Raw genomic sequence first — 24,638 nt, forward strand, 5'->3', positions numbered from 1 at the left:
TAATTTAATCTAGATCACATTTCCTTAATTTTTTTATGAGAATGTCATGTGAGACTGGATCAAAAGTCTTACTAAAATCAAGATATATCACATTTACTGCTTCCCCACATCCACTAGGCCAGTAACCCTGTCAAAGAAGGAAATCAGGTTGGTTTGGCATGACAAATCCATGCTGGCTATTATACTTATATATAACATTATTATACTGTACATACATATAAACTGTTTGTTTAATTGTTTAATAATTTGTACCAGTATCTTCCAGGTATCATAGTTAGGCTGAGTGGTCTATAATTACGTGGGTCCTCCTTGTTCCTCTTTTTAAAGATAGGTCTATGTTTGCCCTTTTCCAGTCATCTGGGACCTCTCCCGTCCTCCATGGGTTCTCTAAGGCCTTGTCTACACTACAAAGTTTTGTCAGCAAAAGTTATGCCACCATAATTAAAACTGCTGGTTCATGTCCACACTATGCTCCTTGTGTCAGCAGAGCGCATCCACACTAGCAGCTCTTGCATCAATACAGAGAGCAGTGTACTGTGGGTAGCTATCCCACTGAGCAGCTGGCCGCAGGGTGCTTTGGAAAGGGTTTGCAATGCCTTATGGGGCAGGTACAGTGTCGCATGATGCAGGTTTCTCAATCCCATCTTTCCATGGGCATCCTAGTAGATTGTCAGCTGCTTTTCATCTGAAGTGGCGGGGACAGCGGGAACGGAGAGTGGTGTGTTTCGAGCGGGAGAAACAGCAGGCTGACTGACCTATCCTGAGGCCTGGGGAGACCCCCCGACCCCCACATCAGCTCCTGGCTCTGCTCCGCACAGCAGTCCCTTCCGCCTCTCCCACCCCGGAAGAAGCAGCCTGCTCTGCCAGCCTGCCTATGGTTCTGTGATTCCCTCTGAGTTCTCCCACAGCCTCCTCAGCTGTGGGGAGCAGCATCCTGAGAAGCTCTGTGAGCTCTGGGTGCTGAGGAACATCAACGCAGCACAGCAATGTCCCCTTCCCCCACCCACCCATACACACACACACTCTCCGGAGCAGCAGTTTGCCCGCTGCTGTGTTCCTAGTGGAGTGGCTAATAGAAGCTTTCCACACTAATGATTTGCTCTTTGCTCCCGGAGCAGAGCAGCATGCTCAGCTGTCAGATACAGCACAGTTTTGAAAGGGGAGGGGTGCACGCCTGCAGGGCAGCCGAGATCAAAACAGTGAGCAGAGCGGTCGCAGCAGGCACTGTGGGATACTGGTGGAAGCCAGTTATGTCAACAAAACAAACAGCAGCATCTACACTGATGCATTGTCGCTTTAACTTTGCCACAAAAAGCTTTACGCCTCTCATCAAGATGGTTTTATTTTGTTGGCAAAACAGCAGTTTTGCTGCCAAAAGTAGCTTTGTGGCGTGTGCACCTCCACTGTTTTCTCAGCAAAATGCAGCTTTTGGTGACAAAACTTTGTAGGGTAGTCAAGGCCAAAGATAATTGCTAATGGTTCCAAGATTGCTTCAGCCATAGGCACCGACTCCGTGGGTGCTCCGGGGCTGGAGCACCCACAGAGAAAAATTGGTGGGTGCTCAGCACCCACCGGCAGCTCCCCGCTGGCCTCCCCCGCCCAGCTCACCTCCGCCGCACCTCCACCTCCTCCCCTGAGCGTGCCGCCACCTCTCCGCTTCTCTCCCCCGCCCAGGCTTGCCGCGAATCAGCTGTTTCGCGCATGGCAAGCTTGTGAGGAAAGGGGGAGAAGCGGAGAGGTAGCAGGAGGGGAGGAGGCGGAGCTGAAGTGAGCTGGGACAGGGAGCAGTTCCTCTGCACCCCCCAATCTCACCTCCGCTTCCTAGGGCCCTCCCTGCGCCCATCCCCCCGCCCAGCTCACCTCCGCTCCGCCTCCTCCCCTGAGCACGCTGCCACTCCGCTTCTCCCCCTTCCCAGGCTTGCTGCCCACAAGCATAGGAGGGAGGGGGTGGAGGGGAAATGCGGTGCGCCTGGGGGAAGAGGCGGGGGTGGGGATTTGGGGAAGGGGTTGGAATGGGGACAGGGCCGGGGGCAGAGTTGGGGCGGGGCCAGGGGCGCAAGCACCCACCGGCGCCGGCTAAAGTCGGCGCCTATGGCTTCAGCTAGTTCCTTCAGTACCTTAGGATGAATTTCAGTAGCCCTGACGACTTGAATGCATACCACTTATATAAATATTCTTAAACCTGTTCTTTCCCTATTTTGGCTTCTGTTCTTTCTCCCTTGTTGTTAATCTTCATTGTGCTGAGTATCTGATCACCATTTTACTGAAGCATAATAAACATTCAGTACCTCAGCCTCTTGATGTTATCAGTTATTAGCTCTCCTTCCCTACTAAGTAGAGAATCTATGCTTTCCTTCCTTTTTCTCTTGCTCCTAATGTATTTAAAGGACCTCTTACTATTGCCTCTTATGTCCCTTGCTAGGTGTAACTCATTTTGTGCCTAGGCCTTTCTGATTTTGTCCCTGCATGCTTCTGCTTTTTCTTTGTACTCTTCCTTAGCAATTTGCCCATGTTTCCACTTTTTGTAGGATTTCTTTTTGATTTTCAGGTCATTAAAGAGTTCCTGATGAAGCCATATTGGCCTCTTACTGTTCCTCCTGTCATACCTCTACATCAGGATAGTTTGCAGTTGTGCCTTTTATATTGTCTCCTTGAGAAACTGCCTGCTTTCCTGAACCCCTTATCCTTTGGAGTTTCTTCCAATGGGACTTTACCGACCAGTTCTCTGACCTGAAGTCTGCTTTTTTGAAGTCCATCGTTTTTATTCTGCTGCTCTCACTCCTTCATTTCTTTAGAATCATGAAATCTATCATATTTCATTATCACTTTTCACTCAAATTATCTTCCACCTTCAGATTTGCAATCAATTCCTCCCAGTTGATCAGAATCAAGTCTAAAATGGCTTCCTGCCTGGTTATTTCCTTCGCTTTTTTAAACAAAAAAGTTGTCCACCACACATTTCAAGCAATTATTGGAAATTTTCTGTTTTGCTGTATTACTTTTCCAACAGATGTCTAGTTAATTAAAGTTTCCCATTCTACCAGGTCTTGTGTTTTGGATATTTGTATTATTTGTTCTAGAAATACTTCATCCAACTCCCCTTCCTGATTTGGTGGTCTATAGTAGACCCCTACCATGATTTCACACCCAGAGACTTTTAACTGATCTGCCTCTCATTTCCTTCTGGACCTTGGAACAAGAGTATACATTCTTGATGTATAATGCAACACCTCTTCCTTTTTTTCCCTGGCTGTCCTTCCTGACCAAGCTATACTCCTCTATACCAATATTTCAGTCATGAGATTTATCCCATAAGACCTCTGTAATGTCAATTAAGTCATATTTTATCTTATAAATAATAGGTGCAGTTCTTCCTTTTATTCTTCATACTTCTTGCATTTTTGTATAGACAGCAAAGGACTTGAGCAGATTCTTCTGTTAAGGTTGCCTTTTTTATTCTTACCTGTGGGCTTTTATCACCTGCCCCTTTTAAATCTAGTTTAAAGCCCTCCTCACTAGGTTGTTGAATCAAGTGTGCAGGTGCTATAGATTTTTCATATTGTGTGAGACAAAACACTTAAGCATTTTCTTAACTTTAAGCATATGCTTAAGTCCATCCCTAGTTAGCAATTTACTTAAAGACGTGCTGTAGGCACTTGCTTCAGTCCCATTGAAGTCAGTGGGACCTAACCACATGGCTGAATTTAAGCACATGCTTAAGTACATTGCTGAAGAGGGATGGATTTTAGCATGTGCATAACTCCTTTGACGAATTGAGGCTTGAATGCGTGCACAAACTCACACCCAAGCATGGATATTTTCAGCCCAAAAGGTGTAAGAAACTTACAAAAAACTGAAAATAGCAGTTAGAATGGAAAATTCTTCCTTCTCAGACTTAACCATAGTGTTCACTTATTGTGAACCTTGCAAGAAAGAGAATATATGGAAGAAAGAATGGACAAGCTGTTTAAATTATGAGGTTTTGCAGCCTTGTTGAACTATATTTTGGGGTTTGTAAAACTAGTATGAATTTCTGAACTTTTTTCTCCCTGTAATTTAAATCAGTTTTTTTCCCCACAAGGATAATCCAGTTTAAAAAATAAAACCACCACAAAAAACAACCACCACTATACCCCCTCATATTTTGCTAGCTGAAGTGAAGTCTTATGAACATTCCTCCAAAAGCTAGCATAAAAATGGTTGGTCCCTGTATTGTAAGCAGAGGGTCACATCTTCAGCAGGTGTAAATTATTCTCATTCAGTTGCCTTCAAAATTTGCCCAGAATTCGTAGCTATAGTTATAGCTAGGGTTGCTCAAATATTTTAATTTTAAACGGCCCCTTTCAATTTCTCATAACTTTCTTAAACATTTACTTTTTTTGGCTGAAATTTGGAACATTTCCTGAATGAAATTTAAATCAAAAATGGTTCAGGCATTTTCAAGCACAGAGCATGAAAATGTACACTTTTTAGTTACCAAAAATGTTTTTTAATAATTCGAGTGTATCAGTGAGACATGATGGAAACTTGACGTTTGACAGAGACATAGTTCTTAATTTATACATATGCATACTGATAGTTTAGTGAACATCAGTTTTGATTTGGTCATCTTACAAGAATTTTTACAGTGTGTTTTATGCTTGTACACTGAATATATTTCTACAGCTATACAATCTGACATGGTCCATTGACACTTCACATTAAATAGAAAATCTTTCAGTAATCAATCTGTGCATAAAAAGGTTGAGTGGAATTCAGCCGTATTATGAATACGGCTCTGTGGATAAGGGGAAAGCAGTGGACATGTTATTTCTTGACTTTAGCAAAGCTTTTGATATGGTCTTTGATACAGTATTCTTTCCAGCAAGTTAAAAAAGTATGGGCTGGATGAATGGACTATAAGGTGGATAGAAAGCTGGCTAGATCGTTGGGCTTAACAGGTAGAGATCAATGGCTCCATGTCTAGTTGGCAGCCGGTGTCAAGCAGAGTGCCCCAAGGGTCGGTCCTGGGACCGGTTTTGTTCAATATCTTCATTAATGATCTGGAGGATGGCATGGACTTCACCCTCAGCAAGTTTGCAGATGACACTAAACTGGGAGGAGTGGTAGATACTCTGGAGGGTAGGGATAGGATACAGAGGGACCTAGACAAATTAGAGGATTGGGCCAAAAGAAATCTGATGAGGTTCAACAAGGACAAGTGCAGAGTCCTGCACTTAGGACGGAAGAATCCCATGCACTGCTACAGACTAGGGACTGAATGGCTAGGCAGCAGTTCTGCAGAAAAGGACCTGGGGTTACAGTGGATGAAAAGCTGGATATGAGTCAACAGCGTGCCCTTGTTGCCAAGAAGGCTAATGGCATTTTAGGCTGTATAAGTAGAGGCATTGGCAGCAGATCGAGGGATGTGATCATTCCCCTCTATTCAACATTGGTGAGGCCTCATCTGGAGTACTGTGTCCAGTTTTGGGCCCCACACCACAAGACGGATGTGGAAAAATTGGAAAACGTCTAGCGGAGGGCAACAAAAATGATTAGGGGACTGGAACACATGACTTATGAGGAGAGGCTGAGGGAACTGGATTGTTTAGTCTGCAGAAGAGAAGAGTGAGGGGAGATTTGGATGAAATAGGTAATAGGATGAAATTTAATAGTGAGAAGTGTAAGGTTATGCATTTAGGGATTAATAACAAGAATTTTAGTTATAAGTTGGGCACGCATCAATTAGAAGTAACGGAAGAGGAGAAGGACCTTGGAGTATTGGTTGATCATAGGATGACTATGAGCTGCCAATGTAATATGGCTGTGAAAAAAGCTAATGCAGTTTTGGGATGCATCAGGAGAGGCATTTCCAGTAGGGATAAGGTTTTTGTACCGTTATACAAGGCACTGGTGAGACCTCACCTAGAATACTGTGTGCAGTTCTGGTCTCCCATGTTTAAAAAGGATGAATTCAAACTGGAGCAGGTACAGAGAAGGGCTACTAGGATGATCCGAGGAATGGAAAACTTGTCTTATGAAAGGAGACTTAAGGAGCTTGGCTTGTTTAGCCTAACTAAAAGAAGATATGATTGCTCTCTATAAATATATCAGAGGGATAAATACAGGAGAGGGAGAGGAATTATTTAAGCTCAGCACCAATGTGGACACAAGAACAAATGGGTATAAACTGGCCACCAGGAAGTTTAGACTTGAAATCAGACGAAGGTTTTTAACCATCAGAGGAGTGAAGTTTTGGAATAACCTTCCAAGGGAAGCAGTGGAGGCAAAATATCTATCTGGTTTTAAGATTCTACTTGATAAGTTTATGGAGGAGATGGTATGATGGGATAACTGGATTTTGGTAAGTAATTGATCTTTAAATATTCAGGGTAAATAGGCCAAATCCCCTGAGATGGGATATTAGATGGATGGGATCTGAGTTACTATAGAAAATTCTTTCCTGGGTATCTGGCTGGTGAATCTTGCCCATATGCTCAGGGTTTAGCTGATTGCCATATTTGGGGTCGGGAAGGAATTTTCCTCCAGGGCAGATTGGAGAGGCCCTGGAGGTTTTTCGCCTTCCTCTGTAGCATGGGGCATGGTTGACTTGAGGGAGGCTTCTCTGCTCCTTGAAGTCTTTGAACCATGATTTAAGGACTTCAATAGCTCAGACATGGGTGAGGTTTTTCATAGGAGTGGGTGGGTGAGATTCTGTGGCCTGCGCTGTGCAGGAGGTCGGACTAGATGATCAGAATGGTCCCTTCTGACCTTAGTATCTATGAATTTGATAGCTGCTTTCAACTACCTGAAAGGGGGTTCCAAAGAGGAGGATCTAGATTGTTCTCAGTGGTAGCAGATGACAGAACAAGGAATAATGATCTCAAGTTGCAGTGGGGGAGGTTTAGGTTGGATATTAGGAAAAAAAATTTCAGTAGGGGCATGGTAATCACTGGAATGGGTTACTTAGGGAGGTGGTGGAATCTCCTTCCTTAGAGGTTTTTAAGGTCAGGCTTGACAAATCATCCTGGCTGGGATGATTTAGTTGGGGATTGGTCCTCCTTTGAGCAGGGGGTTGGACTAGATGAGCTCCTGAGGTCCCTCCAACCCTGATATTCTATGATTCTATGATTATTCTATTCTATGTAAAACTTGTTAAATAAATAGTATATGACAGTTTATGTGAGAGCAGAAAAGATCAGAGCCCTGACCCTTGCCTCTTGGAAGAAATAGCCTTCTATAGCTGCACATTTATTCATTTCTCTTTTTTGAAAAACAAAAAACAAAAGAAAGAAAGAAAGAAATACACATAAAAATCTTCATTAAAAGAAGGTTCTGGTTGTAAAGTGGAGCTCGCAAAAACTTGAAAATGGCAAAGTAAGTGTTGCCTGCATCTCCTGAAGGTGGAACTTTAGAAAGAATGACTACATTTTTTTTTCCAATTTGACTCCTATTAAACAATGAGGATCCAAATAAATATAAAAAGCTGCCTGATTTCTATCTCACCATCCAACCTTCACACGTCATGAGGCAGCATTCATTAAGATCCATGAGATCCGTTTAGGCACCTGGATCAAACCTTTATTGAATTAAGCTAAATTGAAATAAGTAAGGTTTACATCTATTTAAGAGCATCCACTGTAGGTGTTTGTATTGATTTAACCACATTCGTTTCTAAATCAGTATAATTGAACCAGTGCAAAAAATTTACCTCTGCTTTGTATAGACACCATACATGGGCTTACATCACCTCAAAGCAAATCTCTGCATTACTTCTAGCAACAATGATACAGCCTATGCTAATGTCCTACCCAGGTGGATGGGAACTGTTGCAGCTGGCCCTCCCAGGTCTGTCCCACATTGTTCACAACCATTGACCTTCATACAGAATTCATTGGTAACATTGGTTTCAGTTAGAGCTGAGTGAAAATTGGAGTTTCCATCCCACAGGAAATTTTTATATTTCAACATTTATTTTCAAAAATATAGACATTATTCAAAGCATGAAAAGCTCTGAAAAAAATTATTTGGAAATGTCAAAATATGAATTTGTTGAACCAAATCAAAATGGTTTGTTTTGAGGCACTTCAGCATAAACTGCATCTGCTTCTGGTGCTGTGGTGCCTCATGGGAGTAGTAGTTCAGGTGTCTCTTGATCCCATTCTCCCCTATTGGCCAGATTCACTGGCTGGACTATATCTCCCATAGTGCAACCACAGTTGTTTGACTCCCATGATTCACCACATAGCTCAGTCAGAGGGGAGGTTGTGTGATATCATGATAGTTGTAATCTAGCCAAGAAGCCCAGCCCATAGGACAGGAGTGGGCAAACTTTTTGGCCCGAGGGCCACAGCTGAGTGGGGAAATTGCATGCAGGGCCAAGGCAGGGGATTGGGGTGCGGGACGGAGTGCAAGACGGAGTGTGGGGTGTGGGAGGGAATGCGGTGTGTAGGAAGGGGCTCAGGGCAAGAGGTTGGGGCAGAAGAGGAGTGCGGGGCATATGAGGGGGGCTCAGGGAAGGGGTCAGGGTGCAGAAAGGGTGCGGAATGCAGGAGGGGGCTCAGGGCAGGGGTTCAGGGAGGGGCATGGGGTATGGCAGGGGGCTCAGGGCAGAGAGTTGGGGTGTAGGGTGTAGGAGGGGTTTGGGCTCCGGCCCAGCACCACTTACCTGGAGAGGCTCCGGAATAGCAACGGCACGCACTGAGGCTGGGGCAGGCTCCCTGCCTGCCTGCCCTGGCCCCACGCTGCACCTCTACAGGAAGCGGCCAGCACCATGTCCCTGTGGCCCCTGGGGGAGGGGAGGCAGAGGGCTCTACGCACTGCCATTGCCGTGCCTCCAGATACCTCCCGTGAAGCTCCCATTGGCCGCAGTTCCCCATTCCCAGCCAATGGGAGCTGTGGGGGCGGTGCCTGGAAGTGAGGGCAGTGCATGGAGCCCTCTGCTCTCCACACCAGGGACCACAGGGACATGGTACCAGCCGCTTCTGGGAGCGGCATGGGGTCAGTGGCACCAGGGGGGTGGCAATCCTGCAGGCCGGATCCAAAGCCCTGAGGGGCCAGATCCAGCCCGCGGGCTGTAGTTTGCCCAACCCTGCCATAGGAGAAAATGGGGCATGATGTATCCAAACTACAGCTCCCATGAGGCACTGCAGTATGATAGGCAGATGCAGATGTAACGCTGAACTGGGTTGAAACAAAATGTTTTGGTTCAGTTCAAATGTTTCAATTAACATCAAACCAAACTGAAACAATATATTTCATTTTGATTTTCCCAGTGAAAAATATAAATTAGAAAAACTGAAATTTTTCAGAAACTGCATTTTTTTTTTAAAAAAAATCATTTTGACAGAAAATTCCTGACTAGCTCTAGTTTAATGGGCAGTTCCACTTGCTCCAGTGCCTAATTGCACCATTCTCCAGAGCTGAACCTCAGACAGGACACAGATAAAATGGATTTGGCAGCAGCTCCATGTATGCTGGGGGGGGGGGGTTGGAGGGGAGGGAGAGTGAGACACAGAGAACAGGGGGTAAGACTCTTAGACACAGAGAGTTTACTGACTGATATCTCTGCTTGTCTGTTTTTGTAAAATGAGGCTACTCCTGCATATGTAATCAGTTATTTCAGTGTTACATATCTTGTTCTAATAGCTGGTCCATAGTGGTTAACTCTGTTGTCTACTTCCAGCTAATATAGTCAGGCTTTCAGTTAAGTATGGAAGGATCAGGGTTCAAACCCTAATGATGATGTGGAGGGGCAATTGGTACAGTTTCCCAAAACAGGCTGGTTTTTTTTATTTCTCCACTTTTGAAAATACTTACAAAGTTATGTAAAAAACTGTGTTAAAAGGAGGTTATTTTATTTAGGTTGCAAAGTCAAGTATGTGACAGTAAAGAAACCTTTGAGTAGCTCACGAAAGCTTATGCTCAAATAAATTTGTTAGTCTCTAAGGTGCCACAAGTACTCCTTTTCTTTTTAAAGAAACCTTAATTCTGTCCTCTTGTGTGCATGCTTAGAAAAGAGACAACTCAACTTAGAAAAGAGATGATTCAGGGGGATATAATAGAGATCTATAAAATCATGACTGGTAATGAGAAAGCGAATCAGGAAGTGTTATTCACCCCTTCACGTAACACAAGAACCAGGACATCAGACAATGATAGGCAGCAGGTTTAAAACAAACATAAAGTACTTTTTCATACAATGCATTATCAACTGTAGAACTCGTTGCCAAGGGATGTTGTGAAGACCAAAAGTATAACTGGTTCAAAAAAGACTTTGATGAGTTCATGGAGGATAGGTCCATCAATGACTATTAACCAAGAAGGGCAGGGGATGCAATCCTTGCTCTGGGGTCCCTAAGCCTTTGCCTGCCGGAAGCTGGATGATGGGCGGTGGATCACTTGATAATTGCATTATTCTGTTCATTCCCTCTGAAGCATCTGGCACTGGTCACTGTTGGAAGACAGAATATTGGGCTGGAGGGACTCTTGGCCATTCGTATGCATTATGAAAAAATCTTTAATTACATGAGTACTTTTTTTTTTAAACACACAAAACTCTCTTGCCTCATTCAGTGAACAGGATGAAACATTCTCACGGAATAAGGCAGCTGTTCAACATTTCTTTTTATCCTCAGTGTGTGGCCCCTGCCTTATTTACAGAACACCACGCAAAGCCTTTATTGTATACAGAATTGTTAATAGCCTCATGGTTGGCTTTTTTCCTACCCTCTCTTTTTTAAACATCAGAGTGAGTAAATATTACTTTCTCCATTTTACAGATAGGGAAACAGAGAGAAAGTGACTTACCCATGGCTATACACTGAGACAATAACAGAGCCACAATTAGAACTCAGGATCACCCACTTCTTACTCATGTGCTGGTTTCTCCAAACTATACTACCTTTACCTTTATAGCTACAGCTATTGAGTGTATCTGCATCTCCTATTGACTTCTGTTGGAGTTGGACATGCTCAGCATTTTTGAATGTCAGCTCACAGGTGTATCAAGTTGGGCCCTCAGAAAATGAAGAACACACAGTGGGCAACAGAAAAATATTCTGTTTAAGTGACTTGCTTAGCATAACATAGGAACTCTGTGACAAAGGCAGAAATAGAATCCAGTTCTCCAGGGCAACATTCAACTGCCTTAACCACAAGACCAATCTTTTATTTCCCGTAAAAACAACAAGGAGTCTGGTGGCACCTTAAAGACTAACAGATTTATTTGGGCATAAGCTTTCGTGGGTAAAACACCACTTCTTCAGATGCATGCATGGACTCCATGCGTCTGAAGAAGTGGTGTTTTACCCACGAAAGCGTATGTCCAAATAAATCTGTTAGTCTTTAAGGTGCCACCAGACTCCTTGTTGTTTTTGTGGACACAGACTAACACGGCTGCCCCCTGATACTTATTTCCTGTAATTCCCCAGCTTCATTCTCTACCCACTTTCCAACTTCTACAGCCCATGAGGCTGAGGGAATACACACACTTTGACACAATAGCCTCATTCGCTACTCAGCTGTGATTCAGTTTCTGAGCACTGTCCATCTTGTACACTGAATGAGACAAGGGTCCTGCGGAAACGGGGTAGATCAATTTAAATCAAGGTGATTTAATTCTACCAAGTGGAAAGCCATCATCATCTATTTTAATTGACTTTTCCATTTGTACTTTAATTATTTTCTAAAAACCAGTGCATTCTCACTGGTTGATATAACCATTAAAATATGTTGATTTACAACTAAATAAAGACTTTACACTAGATTTGGTACATCTTTTTGCTATTTAGAAGTATACAATATAACTATATACTTTTATTTAAGCAATTATGTAGCTTAACATTTTCAAATTCTTACTAATTGTATATTTTTAGTATGCTAGAAAATGGTGAATGGTATATTGTTTATTTACTAGATAATTAACTTTTTGCTTACAATTTGTGTCAACCTGCATTTGGATGGTAACTGGAATTTAATCAAACACACAAAACGGCATATAAAAATTTTTAAAAAATCTTAAATATTTTGGAAACATGAACTTTTCTTATCAAAATGTTTCACATTTACAACTAAATTATAAATTTGGCCCTCAGCTTATTTTGTATGAAAGTCAGATTTCATTTTAAACTGTTTTATTTTTAAAAAGAAAAATATATAATTTAAATAAAAAAATCAACATCTGATTTTTTTTTTATTTTTTGAAAAAACTCATCAACTTTTATCCACCCTGTGTGGAAAGAACAGTATGTTATTATGTAATTAAAGACTGCATCGTAATGCAAATGCACAAGGCAGAAGAATTAAGGTTCCACAAGTCACCTTAATTCTGGTATTTCCTTACTTGACTTTGCAGCATAATTTTTTATTTTAACATACCAAGTATGGTGCTTATTGTATATAGTAACATAAAGAATTTACTTGCACTGACATACTCTCTAAGAATAAAAGAACAAGGAGACACCCAATGAATTAAGAGCGACAAATTTAAAAGTAATTTTATAAAAGCATTGGGACTAGCCAGTGTTAGATATAGGATGTTGAAATGATGGATTGTCCATGTAATATGGTATTGTAACTCCTATGCTCCTATGAGTAAGGACTACAAGATTTAGCATATTATAACTAATACTGTATTTGAATATTAATACTAATATAGATAGGACTACTGAGATATTTGAATTAGTAAAATGTAAAAAACTAAAAAAGCCTATGTTAATTTAAAAGAATAACAGAGTAACATGGGGAAATAATTTACTTTGAAAATAAAACGTTCATCAAAATGTTAGGTAAAGAACAGAGGTAAAGAACAGGTTTGCTGTTAAAAAATAATTCTGAAAAATTAATGAGCCCAATACATCCCTCATATAACTGACTGAAGTCAGTGGAGTTACATCAAGTATTAACATTGTGCTACATATGAATCTTTTCCAAGTTAGATTGTAATGGCTCAGTCTGCTCCTATTGTAGTAAATGGGTAGAGGATTAGGCACAAAGCTCCAACCGTCCTAAGGGCAGGTAACTTGTAACTTTGCATAGCTGATATATTTAAACGGTCAGAACATTGTCTCTCCTGAGTAGAATTTTTTCACCAAACTGAACCGGAAAACGTATTTGGTGTTATCACCACCCCACCCCGACCCCAGGCTACCCATATCACAAAATAGTACTAGCGAAAAACACAGATAAAAGGGCAGGAAAATGTAAAACTAAAAAATACCAAAACATATATAAAACAATGAGGGGTAGGTGGGCATAGAAGGAGGCCTTTTGAAGTGCATGGTTATGCAAGACATAACAAAGAAGTTTTATGATACAGAAACAAAAAATCCCACCCACATACAGGATGCTTTACTTTCCTTTTCTATCTTTCTTTCTTAGCCTAAAAACAAACAAATCAACTCTCCCAGAATTGTTGCTGGGCCTCACTGGGCATGGTGATTAATATGGCCCTATGTTTCCTAGGCAGCTTTACCTAGGTCAGGCAACAGTGAGCACTGTGTAGCAGGCCATCAGTCTAATGCCAACTGCTGCTGGTGCTTTTTTTCCCCCTTCAGTACTCTTACCTGGTACCCTGAATACTGAGCACAAATGCTGAAGTCTCTTGGGGTATGTCTAAACCTTAAGGCTGGAGGTATAAATTCCAGCTCGAGGAGACCTACCCATGCTAGTTCTCATTGAACTAGTGTGCTGAAAATAGAGTGTAGCCATGGCGGCACAATTAGAGATGGCAGGGGGGAGGGGCACTAGGCCTTTTTGAGTAAACACCTAGGGTCTCGGACAGGATTGTACTTGGGGCAGCTAGCCCCGCCCACTGCTACAGCTACATTCTGGTTTTAGCCCATAGTTTGATCGGAGCCAAGAAAGCCAAGTTTTCAATATATGTGGGACCTCATTAGCACTGTATTTTCACCCCTTTAGTGAGGTTTTGTGGTTTCCTGTGCACAGACCTGGTGAGCAACCATGCAGGTTTATGCTGGGTATGTTGTCCCCTCAAGATAGAATTTTCACCTCCAGTTCAACGTGTAGACGTACTCTTAGGCAGCTCTTTTTGTTGATCTAACCCAACTTCAGTGCAAGTTCACTTTTCTCCACAGTGGCTTGAACACTAATCTTGTAGAGTCAGAGTAGCCTACTTCAATGGGCCTCCAATGTCCTCTGCCCAAGTTCTGTCCTTCACCAGAAGCCAACATATAGTTAAAATAAATACCATCATGAAATCTTCCGTGCAACTGCCCAAAGGACCCACATTGAACAATACATGCCAGAGTTAGGGTCTGCAGAATAAGGCCCCAAAACTGTGTCATGTTGTGGTACAGGCAGGAGCAAGGAGCACAGACAGGAACATGTGGTTACAACACAGGTAATATAAACTTTTATTAGTAATAACCTGTAAGTACACAGGTAGGCAGCAATACTTCCAGTTGTAATGACACTATAGGCTTAGCTGTTTAAGCTCCTTTCAGCAAAAACAAAATACAGAAATATGATAGGATACTCATAAACAAACACCTGCATAATAATCAGACCACAGGGTGCATCACAATGTAAATATATTATACAAATATTATAAAAATATAATAAAAAAGTGTATGAAGGAAAGGAACAGAATGAATGGACATATGGTTTACACAGGAGCAGTTGCACATGAGGTATTCAAAAACAGATCAAACCAGTGTCCTTGGTGATGCTAAGAGAATGCTGTCATCAGATGTTCGGCTGCATGTGTGTTCTCCCTGTGTGCTGTTTCAGCTCTGCGCAGATAGCTGGCACAGTAGATCTCAAGTGAACTCCCAATGACCATAAAATCTATTAAAGTGCAAAGGCACTTGGTCAGGTTTATTGACAGCAAAGCACAGTCCTAGCTCCCTGGAATAATGTCTACAGTTACACTAGAACATGTATGCCCATGACAATGGATGCGGCTCAATCAATGGCGGGACTTTCTACTGCCCCCTCAGCTGGACAAAGACACTCCCTCTGAGATATCTCTTTATACACCGATACAAACAAGTTATGTATCACCCTTGATGTATCAGGGTGCCACGCTCTGACATATTTGGGTGCCACCCATTGCCTTGTACCTGTAGGTTTGATCAAAACATCCGTATTCATCATGCGGTCATCTTGACCTTATCCTTAAGATGGGTCAGCATGTTCCTGTCATCTTTGGAGAATGTGTTTGGTCTCAGGGTGTTCTGGTACCACCTTTCTGGACTGTGCTTGTGTGAGTGCTTTGTGCCTAGAAACTCTTAGGAATATATGTTTTTGCAATATCAGCCCTAATCTTGCCAAATTCTGTGAGCAGGGCCTGCCTCTTTCTCACAGCTTAACTTTGCTTTATATCAGCAAAGTTTTGACTACTTTAGCTCAGGCCTCAGACCTCATACCAGGCCTCTGATATATGGGCTTATGTTTCAGGCTCTCTTCTAACTACAGATGCTTGGATGAAAACCTGTGGTCTGTAAGAACAGTCAAAGCTTTTCTAGCCATACAGAACCCACAAACAAGATCAACTATTTGTACATGGGGATGTCAGAAACATGGCCAGTTATCAGTTAGATGCAGCAGTGAAGATGGCATTAGCCTACTTAGGGCTCAATACAGCTAACTTTGGCACACATTCCTTCAGGATGGAGCCTCAGAGGGTTGCCTAGCTCCCAGAGGAGCTAGGCAACAGGGTGCTGGAAAAAGAACTGTTGCAAGACCTATGTTTACTCCTAGGGAGATGTTACTGGGGCAGGCAAGGAGAGTAACTAACCCTGCCTGTAATTTCAGGAAGTATCCCAAACAAGGCTGATATCCCAACTCATGGGCACTCTATAGTGCATTGGGCTAACAAGAAGACAGCTAGGTTGGTGAGTGGATGGCAGGTGATCTTCAGTGTTGAAATCTGCATTCAGTGGTTTGGCAGGAGAGGCATACTGTGGGATGAGCTCATGCCTCTTCTGCACTTATTTATAGGTGAATTACAACCGACCATCAGGAGTGCCCAGCCTGTGGCCCACAGACCATACATGGCCCACCAGAGCATTTCATAAGGTTGTGGCCTGCTTCAACACAATATACTAATGGCCAATTCATTACAGTTTTGTCATCAAATTTTAAGTACTCATTTCTTTATTTGTTTTTAAATAGACAATACTGAAGTTGATGTTTCATAATCTTCGGCTCAGCACTGGTGATGTTAGCTGCAGAGAGAACGCTGGCATTGGTGTGATGGTCTTCCCATTTGATACAGAGAATCTTCCTATAGCAGTGCGGTTAGTTCCACTCCAGACACTTAAGAGGGCATCAGTATGTCACCCATGTCTGACACTCACAAAGAAGGGTGGGGATGACTACTGAATAGTAGACCATGATCTTAGTTTCCATCCACAGATCTCTGTCAATAAAGACATGATGAAGCAACTTTCTGAAGGATACGCGGGCACAATGGATCCTATGTTCAATCTCCACATCAAGATTGGCTGTCTGGGAGAGGTGGCTGCCAAGTTAAGGGAAATGCTCAACGTTTTCCAGGGGTTCACCACCGATGACAATTTGTGGGAGAACAGAGGTGACTTTTGCTGGAAGAGGCTGATGGTGCACCTTAGTCTTCCCAATTTTGAGGGAAAGTTCCAGGCTATGATGGGCACCTGAGAACAGACCTAGGGTGGATTTCAAGTCAGCCTTAGTGTGCGTGAGGACAGCACAGTTGTCAGCATGCTGGAGGTTGGTAATAACAGTCTTGATTACTTTAATTTTATAATGAAGATGTCACAGATTGAAGAGCTGGCTATCCATGCAATACTGAATCCCAGTTCCAGAAGAATATGAATAAGAATCAAGGTTCCAGCAAGATAGAAGGAAAAAAGGGTGGGGGCAATAACACAGCCCTGCTTAACACAAGTATGGATAGTGAAAAGGTCTGTCTCCAACCCAATACAGAGGACAGTGATGGTCATCCCATCATGAAGTATCCTGAGCACGTGAATGAACTTCAATGGACAATTGAACTTAGCACCCTCCATAATGCTTCACAATTGATGGAATCAAAGACCTTAGTTAGGTCAATAAATCTGGATCTGTCGTGCAATGAATTCATGCTAGTGGTGCCTGCCCCAAGATGGTCTGAAACCACACTTGGATTGTGGAAGGATGGTTTTGGCAAGAGGGTGGCATGAAAGAATATGAACCATAAGGTTACCAGAATCATTATGGATACGGATGATCCCATAATCACACATAGAGGCATCCATTACAATTTACTTGAATTTTTTGGGGATAATGGAGTGTACTTGTTTGACACAGGGACCAACATCTAGCTTTGGGACATTAGGTGTTGGATCAGTTAGGAAATAGGTACTAGACAGTGTGGGTGGGGAGTATGACCAATCTAACTGCTCGTAACCCCATTGTCTAGGGCAAATAAAGGCCAAAAGAGCCAGCTCCCAGAGACGAAAGAGACCTGGTGGATCTTGGGCTTATGGGAAAAGGGGAGGCCTGAAGTCTTCACAGACCAAGGGCCCTTTTTGGAACCCTCTGTCCCTCTCATGGAGGTTTGGGTGACAGGTTCAGAAGAGTGAGCAGAATCCTAGGGGTAGGCTGAGGAGAGGTCTACCCAAAATTAGGGGGTATATTGTGGGAGCCTGGTAACTAGATCCACTTAATGCCTGGTATGTGAGAGTCGGGGGAGGCAGGGCATGTAATACCCCAGTGTTAAGTTAGTAAAGTTGTAGCCTGCCACTTAAATCCTTCCCTTTGTTTGTCCTCATTCACCAGCCAGGCCTGATCCAGCTGCTTTCTTTTGCACAGGGGAGAGGATTTTGCCCTAATCAAATCACAACAGCCCTCAGAGGTGGATGAATGCTGGGGTAAACTCCAAGAAGCATTATTTTAAGGATTTAAAGAAGAATTCTATTTATGTTAGTAAAATACTGAAAAAATATAATAGCCAGAAAGAAGAGAAACCTGCTTTGGGTAAAAGCCAGTATGATGGGGCGGCAGTCCCACACAAGGCCTGAGTAGAAAGAAAGGGCCAGTTAACCCTATGACAGGCTGCACCTGTGGAACAGTCAGGGCTGATAGGCTTTTAATTGATGATGAAGCCCAGCTGGGCAAAGGGCAGGCTAAGCTGCTATAAAACCAAGAAAGTCAAGTGTAAGAAGGTGGGTGTGAAACAGAAGGTTTCTTGTCACTTGCTGGGCTTAGAAAGGGAAAAGTGAAAACCAGGGGGAGACTAGAAGGGATCCTGACCCAGAGGAAAGGTGGGGAGAAGGAGCCTGGTAGAGGCTAAGTAGGCAGCAGCCCAGGGAAACACCAGCAAGGTTTGGGACAATGCAGACCCTAGCTACTGATTGAACGGTCCTTGGGCTGGAACCCAGAGTAGTGGGCATGCCTGGACTTCCATACCAGCCACTGGAGAAGTGGCATAGAAGTGGACAAGAAGACTGCCTGAGACAGTTGTCCAATGGGACTCCTAGAAATGGAAAATTATAGTGACCTGACTGGAGGAACAAGCCACAAAGAGGGAGCACCCTGATTGATGATAGGGGAGTAAGCTGACTCCAGAGAGAGCAAGTGAGAGCACAAGATGAGAAACCAAAGGAGGGAGCATCAGACTGGTCATGAGCTAATACCCAGATGGGCCACAAGGAGGTGCCATAGCAGTGACTAGAATACACCTGGTAGCTGGATATACTAATAATGGTATCAATGCATGGGCCCAAATGCTCTTATTACATGGAGTAAAGGTGAGTATTGAATATTGACCATATCTGCCTGATGCAGGTGAAAGGGAGAGTCGAGTCACTGACTGAGACATGTTCCACCCTTTCCCTGAGCCTGCAGTAAGCCCTGTGTGTGTATGAAGACTGCATGGGTGAGTTCTGATGAGCATTGTGTTGGGGCAGAGAGGGACAGCTGACAGTAACCATTGTACATAATTTGCTTCCCTCCAAACCCAACCCATTTTCTGCCAGTAAATGCCTCAGAGTTGAATACTGCTAAGAGAAGGGGAGGTCACTGAGTACAAGCACCGGACAGGCACCATTGGAAGCAAGACCACTAAGCTGACCATATTGCCAATTGGGAGGTGAGTCCAGAGAGGAGCACAGACTTCTGCTCCACATACACAATCTGAAAATCTTGGTCAGGGCCAGAATGCACCACCTATCATTAGACTGTGTGCAGGTGGGAGGCTATGTCCCTTTCCCCTCTGTGCCAGAACTTAAATCTTTCACCTGAGGGGTGAATGAGTCAAAAAGTCAGAGAGCTTAGTTTTCTACTTATTTTTTTTCCCTTCCAGACATCTGTGTGGAAGGGATAATTTGGCCCAAGGTTAATTTTTAGCCACAAGACTCATAATTTATTAAATGGCAGTTTACTGTCCATATAAGCTGTGATGGGATAGTAAAAGTTCAAGAAGTTCATGAACTGGTTCACCACAGTTATCTTGAACATGAACTCAGTGATTAGTCAATAGTTTAGAAAAATAAGGTTGGCCAGCTGGTCTCTGTGCTACTTACCGCAGTCTCAGGGCAGGGACAAAGGAAACTAAGGGAGTTTTTTCCAAATAAAAACTGCCAAATTATGCAGATCTCCAGAATACCCCATAGATACTTGGTTTTATTTGCTCTGGAATCTGACATACATTGTAGTATGCTAATATACTCTATTTTTTTTAATATATTCATATTGGCATCTTAAATGACTGTTTCTTAACTCAATATACCACCACTGCATCTGGCTGTTTTCAGTAGTCTGGGGAAGTGCCCTACCACAAGGGCTTGAGCCAGAGAAGATGGTGAGACAGATGAAGCTAGATAGTCTTTTTTTATGACATGAGGGTAGTCTTTCAACACTGAGAAGAACTAAGACAAATAAACAGAAATGGGACACACTATAATTAATGGTTCCAGAACACAATAAATCTGGACAGCTTCATAGTTTCAAACTGTGGGTCATTTCAGACTAACTTAAAAGTAAAAGCTAAAAACCCACTGTGGTCACTTCTTCCCTCTGAACTGGATCTTTTGGACAGAGGCTCTTTCAAACTAAATATGCCTGTAGACAGAGCAGTCCCCACACCTAAAAGCTGTGTGCATGAGTGTGTCATTTGACAGTTGTCTTTCCCTCCCACTGTTGACTTATCCTAAGAAAACACCCTGTCCTCAAATTATGACAGTATATAACAATATTTCAAAAATGTTGCCACGTGGACTTGTATCCAATACAACTCCATCCTGCTTAATCCTCATGTACTGTTTGGTGGTATGGAATACCAGATGAATTGTTGTTGTTAAGTCTTTCAATGCTGGCCTTAAAAAAGAGGATAGAACAATAGCTACTAAGCTATCCAGATTACCAAAGTCTCACACAAGACAACAGTATAGAAATAATGGTGCATAACTGCTATCATGGAAAACTAAGTGATTCATACTGGTTTGATATTCATGATCTATAACCCCCATTCACATCAAAATCATAATCCAGAATTCACAGCCCCTTGCTTTAAATCTTATTTTATATTATGCTGGTTGTTTTAAAAATTAGTCAAGTACTAGGGGCCTGATCCAAAGCCCACTGAAATCAATGGAAAGGTTCCCATTCTAAAGCCAGGGAGATATGAAACACTGCCCACCTGTTATCTTTTATGCCCTGTACCCCTTCCAGAGACCTGGGCTAGACTCTCCTCTTAAGGCACTGATGTGGAGAATGAGGTAAGAGAAGACCGAATGCTTGGAGTGAGATTCATGAAGGAGTCTGTGCCATTTTAATATACACTTTGTTTTTAAATCAGCAATGAGCGACATAGAATCACAGGCTTGCAATGAGCTAAACATGCTACAGAGTTATAGCAAAGCTTCCAGCTAAACCTCACTTCACTGGGAGAGACTCCTACTTATTGAATTTTTAAGACCAATTTTTGAAATACTATACCTACCTCTTATGGTGAAAGTTTTTGCAATATATTTTAGAGAGAGAAGCTTCAAATCTCACCCATCACTGTTGTAAAGGTTTCCACTCATTTGGATTGTAACCATCTGACAGTCCTCTAACATACAGCATGTTGTTCTTCCATGCTCTGGGCCCCTTGGCTGGCCTGGGAAAAGCAGTGTGCTGGGAGTTTCTGGCCTCCTCAGGGGTTAGGTATGATGGTCTCAGTTGTGCGTAAGCAAGTGGTTTAAATCCTTAATTACGATGGGGAAGTGGTCAGACAACACACTCTGTCCTGGCAAGATAAAGGGTAAGATGTCTTGGAAGAAAACCAGGAAATAACAAAGTTACATATGAAATAAAAATATATTTCTAACATTCTGGAAAATTTCTAACGTATTCTTGAAAAACAAAAGGTTTTAGTATTTCCAGCTTCAAATAAAGCCCATCTATCTCATGCTTCCCACTCTTTATGGAAGTTAAATAGCCAGTTTAACTATTAACTAGACAGTTTAAACCATTGTTCTTTACAGCACAATTGCATACAATTCAAAACACTTATGAGGAAATGGATGTGGGTTAGGATTTTGGTAGCAGTTGTCAATCAATAGCAAAACACCAGGAAGCATTGTTTTAGTTTTAAGTAGGAGAGACAACCTACCTCATCATAGCATAATAGTAATATGCTTGCAGTCTTCTTGCAGTCAGGGTTGTCTCTAGGGGTCTGCAGAGCTCAGGGCGGAAGTGATGGATTCATCTCTTCCGGGAGCAATCGCACCAGCCTGTGGGGGGGCCCCCCCAAAGTGTAGGGCCTGGAGCAGGGGGGCTGGGGCACAAGTGATGGAGTCATCTCTTCCAGGACCAATCATGCTGGCCAACCGCACCAACCCGCAGGCCCCCCCCCAAAGCACAGGGTCCAGAGTGGTCACCCCAATTCACCCTACCCAAGGGATGGCTCTGCTTGAAGTTATAGAGCACGTCTTCCAAAGATCTCAAAAATCTTTACAAATATCAGTTCATTAAGCTTTACTGCATAAAGCTTTAACCTTTGAGTTAGTCTTTACTTTACGCACTTTACTAATGGTTAGCCTGAGATATGGAAAGGTTTGAATAACTAGTTCAAAGTCACCCAGTAATTCATGAGCCAATCTGGGAATAGATTCCAGTAATCTTGACCCAGTGCCTCCCTATAAACTCTATTTACAGTCCTGTTGATAATGTGTGAGCCAAAATTCTCCCAGTTCATTCTCCCATGCTGTGTGTATAAAACTGATTCAGTGGAATAAACAGTAGCCTTTGAACATATTACTGCAGAAAAATCCATCAGATGAAAACTACTGTTAGATTTTTCAAAGCCAGCTAGGGACTTTTCTCACAACTCTCATTGAAATTAATGAGACCCGAAATTGGCATAGGCCACTATTTTCAAACTTGGGCGCCTAAAGCTAAGCTGCTCAATTCATATTTAGACACCTAAATAACTGATCTGATTTTCAGAGGGCAGAGCACAAAGCATCTACTGCTTTCATTGATTTCACTATATATTGATTACTGCTTACAGTACACAAGCACTACCCTCCGAAGTGGCCACATAATTGCAGTGTCCTTGTCTACCCCTCTCCTGCCTGTGTTGTTGTCACCTGCTGTTCTTGTCCTAACAAAAGCCCTGATCTTGCAAACACTCATGAATAACTTTAGATTGGAAGCTTTTCTGGTCAGGGAATCCATTTTTTGACTTGTTCTGTAAAGTCTCATGCACATCAATGGTGTTATATAATAAATAAATAATAGTCACTCCCATTTGATATCAGTCCAATACAAGTTTTGCATGGAGAACCATAGTGATATAACCAATAGATTCAGGTCCCTGAGAACTGGAAATAAAGCATATCCATGAAGATGACGATACTGCTAGAACAATCAGCTAAATATAGTAAAATATGAAAAAAATTTTGCAGGAAGAAATGCAGCAACGATTCTAATTGATTCCAGTGTTTCAGCTGTGTGTACAAGTGACCAGTGTCTTGTCTTGTTTTGTTTTTTGCTCAATTCTGACCAACCATTGCAAACATGTAAAAATCTTGGCGACTTGTCAGATATTTTAAAATAATTTAGAATGTTTTTGAGGTGGCCAAAGAAATCTTTAAAACATTTTTCCAATATAAGATGACTTTCAGAGATCTGAAACATAAATAAAAACAGAAAACTGGGTTTGAGCAATTTCTACATGCCATTTTCATTTGTTTGCTGCATATCATTTACAAGATAAAACTTCAGCATCTTGGGGAGTTTTACAAAAAGATTATACCATTTCTTTTAAGCACCTTGCAATTCTCTCTGTGTATGTTCTTCTATTATCTGTCTTATTAAAATCAATTTAAAGGTATATTAGTGAGACAAGGTGAGTGAGGTAATATCTTTTATTGGGCCAACTTCTGTTGGTGAAAGAGAGAAGCTTTCAAGCTACACAAAGCTCTTCTTCAGACCCAAAGCACGAAAACTCCGTAGCACAGAAGCTGTGTAGCTGAAAAGCTTGTCTCTTTCACCAACAGAAGTTGGTTCAGTAAAAGATGTTACCGCACCCACGTTGCCTCTCTAATATCCTAGGAGCAACACAGCTACAACAACACTGCAAACTTAAAAAGTATATAACAGACATGCAAAAAAATCCTCCAAAACAATCTACCAATTATGCATTTGTTCTCTCAGCATATATTCTGTTTCCTAAATTATGTAAAAGACCAGGAGCAGACTTTATTCCTGTGGCCAGAAGAATAAGGTTAAAGAGTGTAGTGCAAGGAGAGAGAGCGATCAAAATTTGTTTTCACACATGAAAAGCTATTGTCCTTTGAGACTATGTCACATATTTATCTTATAAGAGAGGAAGAGAATTACCACTAGATAGACTGGAAATTTGACAAAGGTCTGAGAAATAAGATCTTCTCAGGCTTTGTCAATAGGTGGGTAAAGTCATAATGGCTCTGTTTTTCTTGGTTTTCTTTACATGAGAAAAACTGTGTTAAAATGCCTTACCATGCAAAATTGTGAGGATATTAGTTGCTTTGAGTCTATTTTACACTGTATCTCAGTAAACTAAAAGGGCAGTTTAGTTATTTTCCCTTCCTCACATCCTATACTGAGGGGAAAAAAATTTCTCCTCCTTTCACATTTAGATAGGTTTTTCAGATTTCAATGAAAATTATAGCTGTCACCCATCTGCCAAACAGCTTCCTCCCATAGCAAGAACGACTCTGGGGTGACTGAGATTTTCCCTTCCATACATTTTATCTCTCAGTTCTCAAGCATAGTGCCAGTGAGTACTGCATCATGTTTAGCAAAAACAGCTGTCGTGTCTTCATTGTAAAACCCCCCTCCTTATGACTGAAAATATATCGTTGATCTATCCATGTGTACCAAATTATCCTATAGACGATGAAATGTATTAACATTAAGATCACCGTAATTAGCTTTTGTTTGTTTCCCATACAGCACTTATAAACTTGGGTTTCATACAGATTTGGTCAGATCTAGCTTTCAGTTTCCCATCTTAGAGCCTGATCCAAAGACTATTCCAGGCAGCAGAAAGACTTCAATTCACTTCAGTGGGCTTTGAATCAGGCCCCCTAGTCCCCATATTCTTTACATAGTAAATTTAAAAAATGAAATGGGTCTAACAATCCCTTAATGCAATAATATTTACAGACAAGACTGGTAGCCCTCCCAGTGGCTTAGAAGTAGCT

At 42.2% G+C, this 24,638-nt stretch overlaps 1 long non-coding RNA gene across 1 annotated transcript; it reads left to right on the top strand.

Moving 5' to 3' along the window:
• Window positions 1-519: 519 nt before the first annotated feature.
• LOC122457601 lies at window positions 520-23,441 on the top strand. Its single transcript, XR_006277231.1, has 3 exons — window positions 520-662; window positions 14,024-14,031; window positions 23,431-23,441. It is a non-coding gene; the product is annotated as an uncharacterized LOC122457601 (long non-coding RNA).
• The last annotated feature ends 1,197 nt before the right edge of the window (window positions 23,442-24,638 follow it).

Source organism: Dermochelys coriacea, chromosome 1 (assembly GCF_009764565.3).
Source record: "Dermochelys coriacea isolate rDerCor1 chromosome 1, rDerCor1.pri.v4, whole genome shotgun sequence".
In the NCBI taxonomy this organism is placed as follows: domain Eukaryota; kingdom Metazoa; phylum Chordata; order Testudines; family Dermochelyidae; genus Dermochelys; species Dermochelys coriacea.